Consider the following 19,034-nt stretch of genomic DNA (forward strand, 5'->3'; position numbering starts at 1 on the left):
ACTGTTGCTAGTAGTCTAATCTGGTTGTCCTTGTGGATTCCTGGAAATTTCACTAGCACCAGATTTCTCCTATCCCCATGTCTTCCTCTAACAAGATATCTCTTTCATTGCTCTCCCACTATGTCCCTCCCCCAGCTCGATCATCCTATTCCCTCATGTTCTCATCCCCCATTCCCTCCCCTTTATTACTTCCCCTCATTCCCAGTTTATTCGTGGAAATCTCATCTTTTTCCCCTTCCCAAGGCAATCCATGCATCCCTCTTAGGGTCCTCCTTGTTTCCTAGCTTCTCTGGCGTTGTGGGTTGTAGTCTGATTATCCTTTGCTTTACATCTAGTTTCTACTTATGAGTGAGTATATACCATGTTTGTCTTTCTGAGTCTGGGTTACCTCACTCAGGATGATGTTTTCTAGTTCCATCCATTTGCCTCCAAATTTCATGATGTCATTATTTTTTTTTTACAGCTGAGTAATACTCCATTATGTATATGTACCACATTTTCTTTATCTATTCTTCAGTTGAAGGGCATCTAGGTTGTTTCTTAGGTTCTGGCTGTTACAAATAATGCTGCTGTGAACATAACTGAGCAATAGTGGAGAGGGTGCCTGAACTGGCCTACCCCGGTAATCAGATTGGTGAATTCTCTAACTACCATCATAGAGCCTTCGTCCAGTAACTGATGGAAGCAGATGCAGAGATCCCCAACCAAGCACCAGGCAGAGCTCCAGGAGTCCAGTCAAAGAGAGGGTAGAGGGATTATATGAGCAAGGGGTGTCAAGATCATGATAGGGAAATCTACAGAGGCAACTGAACCAAGCTAATAGGAACTCACAAACTTTAGACCGACAGCTGTGGAAACTTCATGGGACTGACTAGACCCTCTGCATACAGGAGACAGGTGTAGCTGGATCTGTTTGAGGGGCCCCTGGCAGTGTGATCAGAATCTATCCCTGGTGTGTGAGCTGGCTTTCTGGATCCCATTACCTATGATTGGACACGTTGCTCACCCTTGATGCAGCGGGGAGGGGCTTGGTCCTGCCTCAACTGAATGTACCAGGCTTTGTTGTCCTCCCACAGGAGGACTTAACCTTTTGGATAAGGGGATGGGGGTTGGGTTGGGGGAGGGAGGCAAAGAGGAGCTGGAAGAGGGATGAGATAGGGATCTGTGATTGGTATGTAAAATGAAGAATTTTTTTAAATAAAAAGAAAAGAGTGACATCACTTCCATGAGAGAGTGGACTGGAGAGCTGAGAAGAGTGCCCAAAGTTCCAAATGACTAAAGGCCCATTTTCCTCTGGCTTACATAAATAAAATTGGTCTCAGGAGACAAAAAAGAGAATGGAGGGATGGGGTGGAGGGATGGGATCCAGATCCCCTTCCTGTCGAAGAGGACCAGTCAGACCATCTCACAGTTAGGAACACATACGTTCTAGAATTTTAATGTGTTTAATGTTTCAACTAGCTTATACAGAAGCAGTATTCCCAATGTCTTTTCATGCAAACTCTGTCTTGTTGGCTTGGTCCTTCCCTCCCATCCTTCCCTATTCCTCCTCCACTGTGCTCCTGTCCCTTCTGTCCCTAGAATCTGACTTCCCTTTTCATGCCATATGCTTTCTATTAACCTCCCACACTTCTCCCTTAAAATCTTGGTTCCACTTCTGTGGGCCCCTTCCTGGCCTCAGGATTTCTGCCCACATTCACTTGCATATAAATTATACTTATTCAAAAATTAGAAGCTAGAGAATGCATACAGAAGATCATGCAGCATTTATCTTCTTAAGTCTGAGTTACATCATGCAATACATTATTTCCAGTCCAACTCAATTTCCTGCAAATTTCTTAATTCTACATCTCTTATGGTTGAGTAAAATTCTACTGTGTATATGCACCATATTTAGATAATGATTCATTCATCTGTTGATGAACATCTAGACTGCTTCCCATTTCCTGCCTGTTGTGAATAGAGCAGCAGTAACATGGATTAGCAACTATCTATGTAGCAGGATGGGGAGTCCTTTGGATATTTGTCAATAAGTGGTACAGAACTGGATCATCTGACACTTTTATTTATAGGTTTCTTACAAACCTCCATACATAATCCATAGTAACTATCTACAAACTGTAAGCAGCTACAGGCATGATGGGGAGGGAATTAGACACTATCTTGACTGTTAAAACTGAACATAAGTATGTTTCCTTCACCAATATCTGTTTCCTAATTTCCTTTAAAATACAGTGAAACTATGCAGCTGGTTTAATGACTCTAAGTTGCTGGTAACAATAGCTTCCTTTGTGAGGTAAGTAAAGAGATATCAGTTTTCTTCTGTGTCAGGGACCCCTTTGAGAACAAATGGATTCCAATATAGTATGTGTGTCCTCTGACAGAAATGCCATGGATGATGGCTAGTAAGCCCCCTTATAAATGGTTAGGCCCATGGCTACTAACAACTTTCTGACATAGTCTGTAGTAAGTTTCCATGCCCACATAAAGCCAGAGACCTTCTGACATAAGGAGATTCCTGTTTTACAACCTAAAGAAGGTCGGCATGAAGCCAAACAAGTGAGACACACCTGAATTTATGAAATGAAGATGTGAGAAATAATTACCCTCTTAATGAGATACGTACTTAAAGACCCCAAGAACCACCACCTCCCACTGTGCCTTCCTGCTTTCTTGACTTCTAGAACAGAAAAGGTCATTTTTTTTTTCTCTTTTTCCATCTCCCTTTCCCAGGCAGCTGCTGATTCATCAGGCTGCCTTTTTTTTCATGTTTTCTCAAGCTTGAAAATGGTCTCCAGGTTTCCTCCTGGGCTCACGTTTACCTTCTTTTTATCTATGAGGGCAAAAAAATGCAACAGGATGCTGTGTTGTCTCCTCTGGCAGCATCTGCCTCATGGCTTCCCTCAGTCACCTCACACCACACGACCCTCCTCTCTTCTGAGCTCTCTTCACATGTCTGGAAGCTCTGCTCTGCAGGTGTCCGGGTCTTTGCATTTGGCTTCTGTTAGGTTGTTCCTGTGTGTAGTCTTGCCACACCCATGTTACTTTTTTAGTCACCTGAATCCCACACTAGCTTCAGACCTCACCCTCATGAGCACCTCCTAGAGACAGCTGATTGAGAAACTTTTCCAGTCCTTCCTAGGGCTGTCTTTGAGAACATCTCCCATAGCAATTATTCTATGATGCTATTTACTGCTGCTGGTGAACCTTTCCTTTTTGGAGAACACAGAGCGTAAACCATAAGACCTTGTATTTCAGGCAGAAATTTCAGAGAAAAAGCTGGGACCCTGACTTCCTTAATAAGCTTGGATCAGCTACCTACCCCATATATGACAAGTTATGAGATAATGTGGGAAAGCAGAGCATGGAATTATTTAATGTATACACAATACTAAAAGGAACTGGTAAAGGAATCCAGTGGTCCCAGGTCCATATTCAGGGCAATGACATTAAAGTTGAAATGTAGGAAAAATTGGAGCAAGGGACAAGAGGTGTACACTTTGTGCTGTTGTGGCCTAGATATGCTCTATTTGACACGGGGTAAATTCTGGTTCTATAATGTGATCTGAAGGTGCCCTTGACTCCCACATCTCTTAAGGGGATTGATGTAGTGCCAATAATATGATCACTTCTTCTCCAGGGTGCAATGCCACAGTCCTGCAGATAGGGAGTATCTGTCTAGAAAGGGTTTGTTCTTATATCTCTACATTAAGCCAAAGTAAAAGAGACAGACTGAAGATGAACAGAGGAATCTGACTTCCTTCCTTGATTTAGTTACTCTGTCATCACAAGTGAAGTGTCAGCAATCTCCAGAAAACTATCTTCTAACTTTCATTTCCAGTGGGTTGCTCAGAAACTCACCTCAAAGCCACATAAGTAACTGCATACCAACAGACTAACCTTCAAAAGAGCTGCACTGGAAGGAGCCCTGAACAGGGAGAGCAAACTTTCAGCTCCCAACAAGAGCTTCAACAGGAGAGATAACCACCATGTATCTCATCACAGGGAAACTCAGGGAAAGAGCCTTTGAATCCTCAGAATTCAGTGGTTTATAACTCTTAAGTGTTTTCAGAGGTGGCAGGAAATTCCACACCATGTAATTTAGCCTAGCCTACCCTAAGTAAGCCTAGAGCTTACATTGGTAGATGTTCCAAAATCTTGCCATCTCAAAAATTCTGGAGTCTCTATCACTCCGTCTTCACGACCTCATGATGTGACCATCAGAGATGTCTTGCTTGCAAGTCAGCCCTATCACACAATGCTGGCTTCTGTGAGTTTCTGAAATCACAGGGTAAGATACCCCTAGTCTTACATATTTATGTCTATAAAACCATCACCATGTGAACAATACTGCCAAGTTCTTCTGCTAACCTGGAATGGAGCCCAGATGCATCGGCCCGTGGTTACTTGGGCCTTTGTGTGATGACTGGGAAAGCACTTTCCTTGGTGGTTGTTTTTGAGCAAGAAGCACCTTCAGCAGCATGCTTAAGTTAGACTCTCTGAAACATCCATTTATAGAAGATGGAGCCTTCAGTATATGGGATCTTACCCTCGTGGCACCTTTCTTGTTGTGCTAGTACATGGTAGCAGGCTTCTCTTCATTGCCACTGATCTCTTTAATTACTGGTGTTTTGTGGTCTGTACCCTTCCTGTTCAAAACACTAAACCTGCTCACAGCACCTTACCTTGAACTACTTTAAATTTTCTTTTTTTTGGTTTTTCGAGACAGGGTTTCTCTGTGTAGCTTTGCGCCTTTCCTGGATCTCGCGCTGTAGATCAGGATCCGCCTGCCTCTGCCTCCCGAGTGCTGGGATTAAAGGCATGCACCACCACTGCCCGGCTACTTTAAATATTTTTTATCTCTCTACTTTGACTTCTAACCCTGTGTCACTATGGGCCTTTACATTTAACTTCACTTGATTTCTTGGGATATGTTCAGAATGCAGCCATTGATTGATTGATTGACTGATTTTAGAATAACACACAAATGCTATCTAGGCAGGTTCTTAGTAGAATCTTGCTCCTCCCTGAAACTCCATGAGCTGGACCTTCAATGCTCTGTTTCTTTCTTCATGCTCTGTCCAGGTTTCACCAGAGTGGCCCACTAAGTTCTGATTATAGTACCTGAGGGCTCTTCTTGCCAAAGTTATAATTCTTCTGCATTTCTTCATAAAACCACTTCTAAACACCTAAAATCTGCATCAGACCTATCACAGCAATGGCTCTAGTCCTTAGTACTGGCAAAAGGCTGTTTATATTATCTGATAAACTTATGAATATTTCAAGGATCATAAGTAGTTGGGAAATTGCTTATCTGATACTTTAAAATTTCATTTGGGCTATCTTTACCCCCTAAAGAGCTACTCTTTGTCCACCTCTGTACCAATCCTACAATTCTACTTGCTTGACTGTTTTATGTACCAGTGTATTTTTAAATTGTGTTGATACATGACTTCCTCTGTTCTTTTACCATAAAAACTCTCTGAATCTCTTTTCATATTGAAACATGGAAGCTGGGGTAACCTAGTTCCATGTTTTCTGGGCCATCGTTACTCAAATTTGGCTCTAGAATAAACTATTTCTTAGTCCTTTTGTGATGAAAGATGTATTTTATGTGTGTGTGTGTTGACTGTTATGATTTTCTCTTTGTTTCCTTTGCTATTACTGTGATAAAATATCCCGACAAAGCCAATGTAATGAGACAAAGGGTTGATTTCCACTCACAGTTCATGAATCCAGTTCATCGTGTTTAGGGAGTCATGGTGGCAGAAGCTTAAAGTAGCTGGTGCATCAGCAGCCAGGAAACAGACAGCGGTGACTGCTGCCACTCTGCTCACTTTCTCCTTTGGATTTGAAAGGGAAAAACCAGTAGCCATCTTGAGAGATGCTTCCCCCTTCCCTCCTCCAAAAGTATTTGCTGACCAGTTGTTTTAGAAGTGACCAGAAGTTGAACTTAAACTTACAAGTCTGGGAAAATAAATCTATGTATCCTGGACTTGGCAAAACAAGATATGGGGAGTAATATCAACTGACCTCAGAGAAGAGTAGGTGTAGCTAGAGTTTTCCTGCCTGGCCCACAGTCAGGACAAATCTCTCTCACCTGCCAGTCCCACAGATGCTCAGACCCAACCAAGTAAGCACAGAGACTTATATTGGTTACAAACTGTATGGCCGTGGCAGGCTTCTTGCTAACTGTTCTTACAGCTTAAATTAATCCATTTCCATTCATCTATACCTTGCCACGTGGCTCGTGGCTTACCGGCATCTTCACATGCTGTTTGTCATTGGGGCAGCTGGCAGTATCTCTCTGACTCAGCCTTCCACTTCCCAGCTTTATTCTCCTCCTTGTCCCACCTATACTTCCTGCCTAGCCACTGGCCAGTGATTTATTTATTGACCAGTCAGCAACACACTTGACATACAGACCATCCCACAGCAAGTAGGACTGGAACAATAAATCTGAATGTGTATATATATATATATGTGTGTGTGTGTGTGTGTGTGTGTGTGTGTGTGTGTGTGTGTGTGTATACAAACACATATATATATATATACATATGTATGTATATGTATCCTGGGTTCAACAAAAGCAGGTCATAGGGAGTAAAAATTTATGTCTCTGTAGATACCCTGAATCCTGTTAGCCATCAGTAACTTCATGCTTATAGTTCAGCCAGTAACTTCAAAAAACTACTTCACTCCTAACCCCCTTGTCAAATCCCAAGGTACATGTAAACTTTTCCTATATAACCCCTTAAAGTGAGTGCTCGGGGCCATTCTTCTCCACCCACTCTGTTGGATGTTGGACACGGACCAAACTTACTTGTTTTGTTATTAAAAACCTTTGTGTGCTTGCATCGGATATTGGCTCTGTGGTGGTCTTGCTTGGGGGTCTTGCGACCTGGACACAACAGATTCAGCCTAGTAACACAGCCCATGTAATGGTACCACCTATTGTTCAGGGGGGTCTTCCCACTTCATTTAACCCGATCTAGATAATTTCTCACAGGTGTGCCCAGATGTTTGTAGGAAGGTGCTTCTAGATCCTGCCAAGATGACACTAGTAGTAACTATCACACTGACGTAACAATGATTCTTACTCAAGGCAAGTCAGAAATTACCTAGGAGACACTGTAAATTTAGAAATCTGATCAAAGTTTGGAGGTATGTGGAAGGTGATCTGATAGCAAAGATGAGGGGTCTCACTGAAGTAACTTAAGATTTTTGTTCAAACTGGATTTTACATGCAATGTACATACTGCTGGAGTGAAAGTCCTAAAAAAAATATTTGATGAAGAAAAACATTTTGTTAGTCATTGAACTTGAAAAAGTTTCAAGTTCTATTACTTTGCAGCCTTGTCCAGATCAGTTCGCTAGAAAAGGAGAGATGAATGGAGCAAAGGGTCTGTCAAGTTCCTAATGATCTTGTAATTCCATTTTCCATTAGCATGAAAATAAGTCAGAAAATAAATAAGTCATTCCTTTTACAATCTCCTCACTCACTTCTGCTTAAAAGCCTTTCTTTCTGGTCTAAGAGTTCGGTATTCATTGAACATCACTCAAGTTCTGGCTGGGAGTTACATATTCATAGCACTAGTGTAGCTTATCTCTGATCACTACAATGAGGCTTTAGTTCTCATAAGAAAACCTCAACAGCCTTCCTGCAGTGCAGAATAATAGCTGATTAAAATACCAAAAGGCAGGAATAAAAGAGAGGAAACAAAAACATTCTGTGAAGTGTACTGAAGACAAAAGCTTAGACCCAACACAGCTTTACACTGAATCATAGCATCATCTTGACAGGATCAAAGGGCGACTCTTGGGAAAGTAAACACCAGAGAAAGCCTATTTCACACCAAATAAAAGAAAATGAAATTATAATCCTAGAGCTGAGAGGAATATTTCAGTAACTGAAATAATCAATATCTTACTTTTCTATTAAAGTATCTCAACTCCAAAACTGTCCACACCGCAGGAATCCTTCAGCTACACCCGATGAGTTCACAATGAATTGCCTTCTTTATATTTTGTGTGAAGTATCTAGTCCAATATAATGTATCACACTAAAACAGTAATGGAGTCTAAAAATGATAATCATGCTAAACCTTTCCCCTAATTTCATCTCTGTTGCTTGACAACAGGCTATTTAGGAGTGAAAGTATTTAATTTAGCTGATAATTCCAGGCCACCGTCCATTATTATGGGGAAGTCAAAATGGCAGGAGCTTGAGACAGTTGGTCATATCCCATCCACAATCAAGAGCAAGAAAAATGAATGCATACATGTTGACTTGTACTCAGTTCCCTTTCAACAGCTGCAGTCAAGGATCCCTGCCTAGGGCATAGTACAATCCATAGTGGGTGGGGTCTCCCAACATCAATTAAGGAGTGATCGAGACAATGCCCCCAAACAAGACAATCTCTCATTGAGACCATCATCCCAGCTGATTCCAGGTTGAGTCTGCTTGACAATTAAACAAACCATCACCAATCTCATATTTTCTGAGAACTTACATACCTAGGTACTTTCCAAATGCTTCTTGGCCAGATTTTGGGTTGATTGTGACAATCTGAAGATGTGACAGCGTAGAGACACTACTTCCGGTTGCTCTGAATGTCATAGTGGCTTAGTGAAGGAGACAGTAGCTGCTTCCCATAAAGATCATATCACAGGACTTGTGATAGGACAACTGGCTTAGTTTGGAGTGACCTGTCCAAGGAACAGAAAAGTAAAATTCAGGCCTATTTTTAAAGGGTACATATAATTATTTCCATAAAATTTTCTTGGTGACACATATCATTCATCCTTATTCAAGTTGGGAAGGAAAACATAAAGACATGTGTACACTCAGGTCCAAATCAAGGCCAGGTGTAAATCAGGCAACCACAATCTGATTCATTTCCAGCTATTTCTTTTACTTCCCTGACTTGTCTGATTTTTTTTCTTATACCTGTTTCTTCCATCAAAACTTTATGAAACTGCAAATCTTCCTACCACATATTCTGCTTTGCTAAGTCAGAGATTTAATAAATTTATAAAGGATACAGGTTTGAGATGCTATCATCCCAATACTCCAAATGGTTTGTTGCTGTTTGTCTCAATAAAAATCAGTCAATGGCAGAGCTACTGTTATGTTACTGCAAGATTGAAAATAAACCAATAACAGAGCAGCTTTCAACAAGCCCAGCACTAAAAGGAAAACCTAAAGCATTCATGTTGTCATCTATTTCTTAACTTCAGACACGCATCCTGCATTTGGGACCACAAAGAGAAATTCTTAGATGACTACAAAGTTAAACCTTGCCCACAGAAGAATCAGCTCCTACCTCAAGGGTAAGACAGGTCATCTTGAACCAATAAAAATGACCATGACCCAGGAATACAGATTCAGACTTGGGATACCTCAAATTCCATGTTCCAGGTTATCAGCAGATTCATGAATTCTACAAAAACAAGACAAAGAATAGGGTAAACCAAGGAACTTGACAAATACATTAGAAGAAACATCAGGTGTGACAAAGCAAGGTTAGCAGGTCTCCACTACAGGTTCCGGATACTGTTCGAGGGCAATCTTCTCCTCTGGGTTTGGTGGAAAACAATGATCTGCTAAGTTCATGCATCCCAAAATACTTTATCTGAGAGTCACAAGAATGTTAGGTCAGGCACAAAGGTGCCTAAGATTAACTGTAATGATGCTCTAACCTGCAATAGTCCATCCTTTCTAAATTCACTGAAATTCTAATCAGTCAGTTGACCAATTAAATTAAACCAATTTAGGCTATGGTTTTTCCTGGAACCTTTACTCACAACTTATATCAAGAAAAGAAGGCTTACTATTACCTCCTCTGTGGGTAACAGCAAGTGGAATGCTTTTTTCATGCCGAAGATAAATTTTCTCAGGAAGAATGCAATCGTTGTATTCTCTACAATTAAAAAAAAAAAAATACAAGCAGAACTTAGAACTTCGAAAATGGTGTAAATGAATAATGAAGAGTAGAGGATGGAGAAGTAAAACAACAAAGTTAGCTCTTCTGTGTTCTTTTCATGTCTGCCTTCCTCCAGCAAGTTGTACAACCCTTCTCTGTGTTCTAGTTTCAAAGTTTAACTTTTCTCTGGTCTCTACTTTTTTTCTTGATTTAAGCCACCAAGATTGAGGGTTTTTTTAACTTATTTTTCTTTTTATTGAAAATAGATTTTTTCATATAACATATCCTAATTATTGTTTCCCCTCCCTATGTGTCCCACTTCCTCTCCTCCTCTCCTTCCAACCACTCCCTTTCTGTGACTCATTAAAAGAATAAACAGGTTTCTAAGGGTTAATATTAAAATAAAATAAAGCAAACAAAACTAACATATCAATTAGACAAAACAAGTAAACAAGGAAAAGAGCCCAAGAGAAGGCATAAGAATCAGATACTCCTTTGTACACTTAAGAATTCCATAAAACAGTAAACTGGAAGCAATAATCCATACACAGAGGACCTAGGCAGAACAGTGCAGGCCCTGTGCATGCTGCCTCAGTCTCTGTGAGTTCACATGAGCTTTTCTCATGTTGATTTAGAGGACCTTGTTTTCTTGGTGTCCTTCATGTGCTCTGGCTCTTATACAATTCCTGCTTCCTCTTCCAGGTGTTCTCTGAGCCCTGAGGGGAGAGATTCCCACTTAGGGAAGAGTGGTATCAGGTCTTTCATTCTGCATAATGTCGGTGTGGCTTTATACAATTGTTCCCATCTACTGCAGGAGGAAACTTCTCTGATAATGGTTGAACAAGACACTGATTTCTAAATATAGCAGAATGTCATTAGGAGTCATTTTATTGCTGCGTTTTCTTTTTTTAGAATCATAGTATTTCTGTTTCTCCTAAGACCCTGGGTTATCTAGTATTGGGTTCTTGTAGCAGAAATCTTAAAAGGTCTAATTAATAAAATCAAACCTGGGCTGGAGAGATGGCTCAGAGGTTAAGAGCACTGACTGCAACTTCCAGAGGTCCTGAGTTCAATTCCCAGCAACCACATGGTGGCTCACAACCATCTGTAATGAGATCTGGTGCCCCTTCTGTATACATAATAAATAAATAAATTAAAAAAAATAAAAAAATAATAAAATCAAACCTGAGGCCAGTTATTGGGGTGAATGCCAGAAGATCAGAGAAGCAGAACAAGCCACAGTTTCCTCACCTCGCCAATTCCTCAGCTGATCGTGTTTCCTCAGACTGGAATCCTCATCCAGAGTGAATCTCAGCTACACAGCTGCTCGAAAGCCTGAAAGCTTAACCAGCCGAATGCTTCTAGTTTCTGGTCCTCACACCTTATATACCTTTCTGCTTTCTACCATCACTCCCTGGGATTAAAGGCTCACTTCTTGGGATTAAAGGCATGTGTCACCATGCCTGGCTGTTTCCAATGTGGCCTTGAACTCACAGAGATCCAGAGGGATTTCTACGTCTGGAATGCTAGGATTAAAAGTGTGAGTACCACCATTTTCTAACCTTAGTATCTAGTGGCTGTTCTGTCTCTGACCCCAGATAAGTTTATTAGGGTGCACAATATTTTGGGGAACACAATACCACCACAGGTTCTTGGTCACCCAAGCACTATCAGATACAGGTGCCATCTAGTAGAGTAGGTCTTAAGTCAAATCACATAATGGTTGATGACTCCTACAAGCTTTGTGTCACCATTGCCCTATCTCATCTTGCAGGAAGATCACCATTGTAGATCAAAGGGTTTGTAGCTGGATTTGGTGTTTACATTTCTCTTTTGGTAGCATGCAGAGTGCCTTCCTGTGCTGTGGGTTGGTCTTTCTGTATGCTGTGAATATGTGTTGCTACCATTGGTTAATAAAGAACCTGCTATGGCCTATGGCAAGGCAAAATAGAACCAGATGAGGAATCTAAGCAGAGAGACAAGGAAAAGAAAGAAGAGTCAAAGGAGACCCTGAGCACTGCCAGGGGAGCAAGATGTAATGGAACACATTTAATGCCAAGAAGCCATGTGGCAAAGCATAGATTAATAGAAATGGGTTGAATTAAGTTGTAAGAGCTAGTTAATGATAAGCCTGAGCCATAGACCAAATAGTTTGTAATTAATATAAGCCTCTGTGTGTTTATTTGTGACAGAATGGCTGCAGCACCAGACGAGACACAGGAAAACTTCCAGTTGCATTCCTGTACCATAGATGCTAGTGAAGGCTGTATATAGGCAGTAGCTCAACTTCTCCATGTTCAGTGATATGTCTAGGTGTTGTCTTTAGCAAAGCAACATAGCTCCCAGTTTTGGGAGAGTAACCTATTGTAAAAACAGATTGGATTGTTTGGGAATCCCGTGGCCAACGAATCAGTTCAATGTAGATGAATCTCAACGTTGGAAGATTCATTTGGTGATAATAGCTAACCAGCTGGGCCCTGTCTCCTCTATTATTTGGCAATTTCATATATATGGAAGCTTCTACTCTACTAGGTTTCCACACTACCCTTCAAATAACCCTTAACTTTAGTTGTTGCTTCCTTCATTCCCTTCCTCATCTCCCTTTCCCCTCCCCATTTCTACTTGACCTTTCCATTCCAATCTCCCCATCCATCTGCAATCATCAATTGTCTTTATCTTTCATAGCAAGATATATCCAATGCCCTATACCCTTACTCTCTATCTTCTATGGATTCTGCCTCAGTAACAACTTAACAACTAATAACCACATATAATGAATACATACTATATTTGTCTTTCTATGTCTGGGATACCTCACTTAGGATGATTTTTTCAGTTACATTCATTTGCATATGAATTACATGATTTGATTTTTTTTTTAAACTGGCTGAGCAATACTCTATTGTGTAAATGTACCAGCTTTTCTTTATCCATTTTTCTTCTGTTGAGGGACATGTAGGTTGTTTCTAGTTTCTGGCTATTATGACTAGAACATCAATGAATATGGTTGAGCAAATGTCTCTGCCGAAGGATGAAGTGACTTTTGACTTTATGCTTAAGAGTGCTATAGCTGTATCTTGAGGTAGATCTATTCACATAATTCTGATGAACACCCACACTGATTTCCATAATGGCTATATATGTTTGCACTCCAACCAGCAATGGATGATTGTTCCCCTTATTTCACATACTCATTAGTATGAGCTGTTGCTTGTGTTACTGATCTTAGCCATTCTGACAGAGGTAAGATAAAGTCTCAAAGGAAATTTATTTTGCATTTCCCTAGTAGATAAGGATGTTGAACATTTGTTTCTCAGCCATTTGATATTCATCTACTGAGAATTCTCAGTTTAGATTTGTAACTCATTTTTTAATTGAGTTAATTCTTTTCTTGATATCTAGTTTTTGTGAGATCTTGATATATTTTGGATATTTGCCCTGTGTCAGATGTATAGTGGGTAAAGTATCTTTTCACCTTCTGTGGCTGTTGCTTAGTCTAAATGATGCTGCCCTTTGCCATACAAAAGATTTTCAGTTTCAAGAGGTCCCATGTATTAATTGTTGAGCTTAAGTGCCTGTACTAATGTTGTTCTCTTCAGAAAGTCTTCTCCAGTGCCAGTGAGTTCAAGGCTCTTTCTTTCCTAGTTTCTTTATATCGGTTTTATGCTGATGTCTTTTATACTTTAGTTTTGTTCAGGTTGATAAGTATGGATCTATTTATATTCTTCTATGTGCAGTTCTCCAGTTTGACCAGCCCCATTTGTTGAAGATGCTGTCATTTTTTCCAGTGTGTGTTTCAGGCTTCTTTATCAAAGAATAGGCATGCATAGATTTGTGGATTTATGTCCGCTTCTTCAATTCAATTCCATTGATAAACATGTCTGTTTTTGTATCAATATCATGATGGTTTTATTGCCATAACTGAGTAGTACAACTTGAAATCAGAGGAGTTGATATCTCTAGCAGTTCTTTTATTATTTGGTTTTGTTTTAGCTATCCTGTTGTGGGATGGTCTGTATGTCAAATGTGTTGCTGATTGGTCAATAAATAAATCACTGATTGGTCAGTGGCCAGGCAGGAAGTATAGGCAGGACAAGGAGGAGAAAAAACTGGGAAGTGGAAGACTGAGTCAGAGAGACACTGCCAGCCGCCATGATGACAAACAGCATGTGAAGATGCCGGTAAGCCACGAGCCATGTGGCAAGGTATAGATTAATAGAAATGGATTAATTTAAGCTATAAGAACAGTTAGCAAGAAGCCTGCCACGGTCATACAGTTTGTAAGCAATATAGGTCTCTGTGTTTACTTGGTCGGGTCTGGGCTGCTGTGGGACTGGCGGGTGAGAGAGATTTGTCCTGACTGTGGGCCAGGCAGGAAAACTCTACCTATAAATGGCGTCCAACGTGGTGGCAAGAGTTTCCACCTAAAAACTGAGAAAAAAGATTCTAAAATGGAGCTAAAAACAGTTCCTAATTTTCTCTCTCAAATGAGCGGCAGCTGCCGGTTTGAGCTATTGGTGGGTTCCTAGCATGTGCGCTTGACCTGCAGTATGGCGGGAATGAGGCCTCTGCAAGTGGCACATTAAGCTGCATGGTAGATTTAGCCTTTGCTAGTACAAAACAAAAAAAAGAGGTTTCTGGGCTACACGCTGCTTGGATAAAAGCATAGACCCACATAGACCCACGATAACTCCCAGAGCTGGTGGTAAAGTACCACGCCATGTTGGGAAGCTGAGGTGGGCGGAGCCAGCAGCCACAGCTGCTGCAGTTTAAAGCAATAGATTCACAATAAGACAGATTCAGATGTAATAGTTTAAAATGTGTGTAAAATATACATAGGCTTGAAAGAGACAAAAAGGGTGATATATACAGTTATAGAAACAAATACATAGTTTTAAAAAATAAAGTCTTTAAAGAGACAGTAAAATTAATATAAAAAATAAGCCACGTGAAGATGAATATTACACAGAGAATCTGGATTGTGTTGTCTTTGGGATTTTTAACTGCAGAAAAACATTTGATTGTAAAAGCTGTTGAGTTATGCCAAAATGTATATTTTAAAGGTACCTTAACTTCAAAATTTGGATATAAGGATATGTTGCTTTGGGAAGGAGATTCTGCTTTTGTTCTCACAGAAAGCCAGAGGCTATGGATTTGTTCCAGATTAAGATACATCAGGTTTGACCAGCCAAGACCCCCTAAAAGGTGACACTAAGGCCCAGATGATCCAACATCCAGAATGGTTTCAAGGCAACTGGCTCAGACGATAAAGCCTCACAGACTACTCCGTGATCCTAAAATTTTCTTTGTTTCCCCAGAAGATACAGCGCCCACCTCCAGCAGGAAGTAGTAAGAGAAGCTATGCCCAAATTGCCAAATATACCAAGCTGACTTTGGAGATGTGTAAAGGTTAAAACCTTCCTTTTTAAGAAAAGAAAAGGGGAAGTGCTGTGGGATGGTCTGTATGTCAAATGTGTTGCTGATTGGTCAATAAATAAATCACTGATTGGTCAGTGGCCAAGCAGGAAGTATAAGCGGGACAAGGAGGAGAAAAAACTGGGAAGTGGAAGACTGAGTCAGAGAGACACTGCCAGCCGCCATGATGACAAACAGCATGTGAAGATGCCGGTAAGCCACGAGCCATGTGGCAAGGTATAGATTAATAGAAATGGATTAATTTAAGCTATAAGAACAGTTAGCAAGAAGCCTGCCATGGTCATACAGTTTGTAAGCAATATAGGTCTCTGTGTTTACTTGGTCGGGTCTGAGCTGCTGAGGGACTGGCGGGTGAGAGAGATTTGTCCTGACTGTGGGCCAGGCAGAAAAACTCTACCTACACTATCCTGAGATTATTTTGTTTCCATTTGAAGATGAAAATTGTCCTTTCAAGATCTGTAAAATTTTCTTGGAATTTTGATGGGTATTGCATTGAATCTGAAGATTGGTTTTGGTAGGAGGGACATTTTTACTATATTAATCCTACTGATCTATGATCAAGGTAGATCTTTCTGTCTTCTGCTACCTTCTTCAATATCTTTCTTTAAAGAGTTAAAATTTATAATCATTTGAGTCTTCATTTGCTTGTTTAGATTTACTCCAAGACATTTTATATTATTTGAAGCTATTGTGGAATGTATGTTTCCCTGATTTCTTACTTAGTCCATCTGTCATTGGTACATAGGAGGACTACTATTTTTTTTTGTGTGTGAGTTAGCTTTTGTATCCAGCTACTTTGCTGGAAGAGTTTATTAGCTGTAGGGATTTCACTGTGGAATTTTTAGTCACTTTTATATTAGGGTTCTCTAGGGAAGCAGAAATTACAGAATGAATATATACAGAATGAACACACACACACACACACACACACACACACACACACACACACACACACGCATGTTTGTAAAGGAAATTTATGAGAATGGCTTACACATTCTCATCCAGCTAGTCCTACAAATCTGTTTACTAAAAGAAGGTCCAGGAATCCAGTAATTGTCAGTCCATGGAGGTGGATGTTTCAGCTGGTCTCCAGTATATCTTGGAATCCTTAAGAAGTAGGTTATAATGCCAGCCATTAGACTTGCTACTGAGAGTTAGAGCAAGCAGACAAAGAGAGAGTAAGCCTCCTTCTTCCATGTCCTTTATATATGTAGAAAACAGAAGGTGTGGCCCAGATTATTGGTGGATCTTCCCACCTCCAAAGATATGGAATAAGATTGTGTCTTTCCACCATGAATGATTTATTTGAGAAAAGAAAATCTCTCACAGGTATACCTAGCCCCTTGGGTTTCAGTTACTTCAAAATGTAGTCAAGTTGACAACCAAGAATAGCCATTGCACTTATTTATGCTATCATATAATCTGCAAATAGAGATACTTCCACTTCTTCCTTATAAATTTGTGTCCCCTTGATATCCTTTGGACAATATCCAAATAGGACAACTTGACTGATATCAGTTGTCCTATTTCTCTAAATTAGACTTCAAGTACTGTAGGAATTTTCCTGTATCCCTACAATTGCTTCCCAAATAAGCACTCAGAGACTTCTTACTAATTATAAATGCTCTGTCAATAGCTTAGGCTTGTCTAAATAGCTCTTACAACTTAAATTAACCCATTTATATTAATCTACATTCTGCCACTTGGCATTACCTCTCTTTCATCTTGAATCTCCTGTTTCCTCTGTGTCTAGGTGGTAGCTCTCCTGACTCTTCCATGTCCTTCTTCCCAACAATCTTTCTATCCTAAAAATCCTGCCTAGCTATTGGTCAATCAGATTTTTATATATAGAGAGATCAATATATATTTACCATATACAAAGACTGTTCCACTGCATTTCCCCCTTTATGTCTAATTAAAAAGGAAGGTTTTAACTTTAATATAGTAAAATTATATATAACAAGAGCAGTTATCAAGTAAAAATTAGAGTAACAATATTTAGTCCATTTGTATTTGGCAAAATTAGAGAAAAACTACTATTATTCATCTTATTTTTGTGAGTCTAAGGTATTTTACCTAATTTTCCTTTTATTATAACTACGGAAAACTTTAACTAGGATTATCTACTTTTCAACTCCATCAAAGACTCCAGAAGGATATACTATTACCTGAGAAAACAAGAAGTGCAGAGCAAACAACTTGTAAAACTGAAAAATGATAGGAAGAGTTGGCTGCCTGGATAGTCAAGCAAGATTCCTCTGTAATGTTGGGGTATCCATCTTTGGCCTACAGGCCTAGAATATCTAACAGACTTTTCTGTGAAGCAAGAATTTTGAAGGGCTGTCCTGCCTTGTCTTGGCAAATTTCAGCAGTCACTTTCTTTTGTGTCCTGCTTGACCAATTTGGACAGCGTACTGTCAGAAGTTGAGGCAAGGGCAGTTTCTGGCCCATTGGCTAACTTAATAGATATGGAGATAGTGTACAATCTTTTCTTGTTCCTGATTTTAGTAAATTGCTTTGAATTTCACTTCATTTACATTGGTATTGGCTTTAGACTTGCTGTAAACTGCCTTTATTGTATTCATGTATGATGCATATACTTTGAATCTCTCCAAGACTTATATCATGAAGGGGTATTGGATTTTGTCATTGGCTTTTTCTGCATTCAAAGAGATGATCATGTTTATTGCTGTCTTTCAGTTTGTTTATAGGGTGTATTACATCTACCAATATGCATATGTTGAACCATCCATACATCTTGGGGATGAAGCCTACTGATCATTGTGGATGATCTTTTTGATGTATTCTTAGATTCAGTTATCAAATATTTTATTAAGAATTTTTAAAATCTACGTTCTAAAGAAATTAGTCTGTAATTTCTTTCTTTGTTGGATCTTTCTGTGATTCAAGTATCAGGGTAACTGTGGACCCTTAAAATAAATTGAACAATGTTTCTTCTATTTCTATTTTATGTGATAAGTTAAGGGATAATGGCATTAACTCTTCTTTTAAAATCTTGTAGAATTCTATGCTAAAATGATCTGGCACTGGGCTATTTTTGGTTAGGAGACTTTTAATGACTACATCTATTAGGGGTTATAGGTCTGTTTAAATTGCTTATCTAATTTTGGTTTAACTTTGGTAAATGGCATACATCAAGAAAATTATCTATTTCTTTTACACTTTCCCCTGTGGTAGAGTATAGAATTTTAAAGTATGTCTTTATGATACTCTAGATTTCTTCTGTGTCTGTTGTGTCCCCCCCCCCCTTTTCATTTCTAATTTTGTTAATTTAGGTATTTTCTCGCAGCATTTAGTTAATTTGGATAAGGAGTCATGAATCTTATTGATTTTCTTATAGTACCCACTCCTTATTTTATTTCTTCTTTGTGCTGTTTGTTTCTATTTTATAGATTTCAGCCCTGCTTTTGAATGTTCTTGACATTTATTCCTCTTGGGTTCTTGCCATCTATGAATTTTGGATGTGATTTTTTTTGTTCTGGATCTTTTGGGTGTGCTATTAAGTTACTAGTATGAGCTCTCTCCAAGTTTTTTTCTTCTTATATGTAGACACTCAGTGCTATGAACTTGCTTCTTAGAACTGCTTTCAATATGTCCTTTAAGTTTAAGTATGTGTTGAGTATTCATTTTCATCCAATTCTAGAGAGTCTT

The sequence above is a fragment of the Peromyscus californicus genome, unplaced genomic scaffold, assembly GCF_007827085.1.
Source record: "Peromyscus californicus insignis strain IS unplaced genomic scaffold, ASM782708v3 Scaffold_13__1_contigs__length_99412109, whole genome shotgun sequence".
Taxonomy (NCBI): Eukaryota; Metazoa; Chordata; class Mammalia; order Rodentia; family Cricetidae; genus Peromyscus; species Peromyscus californicus.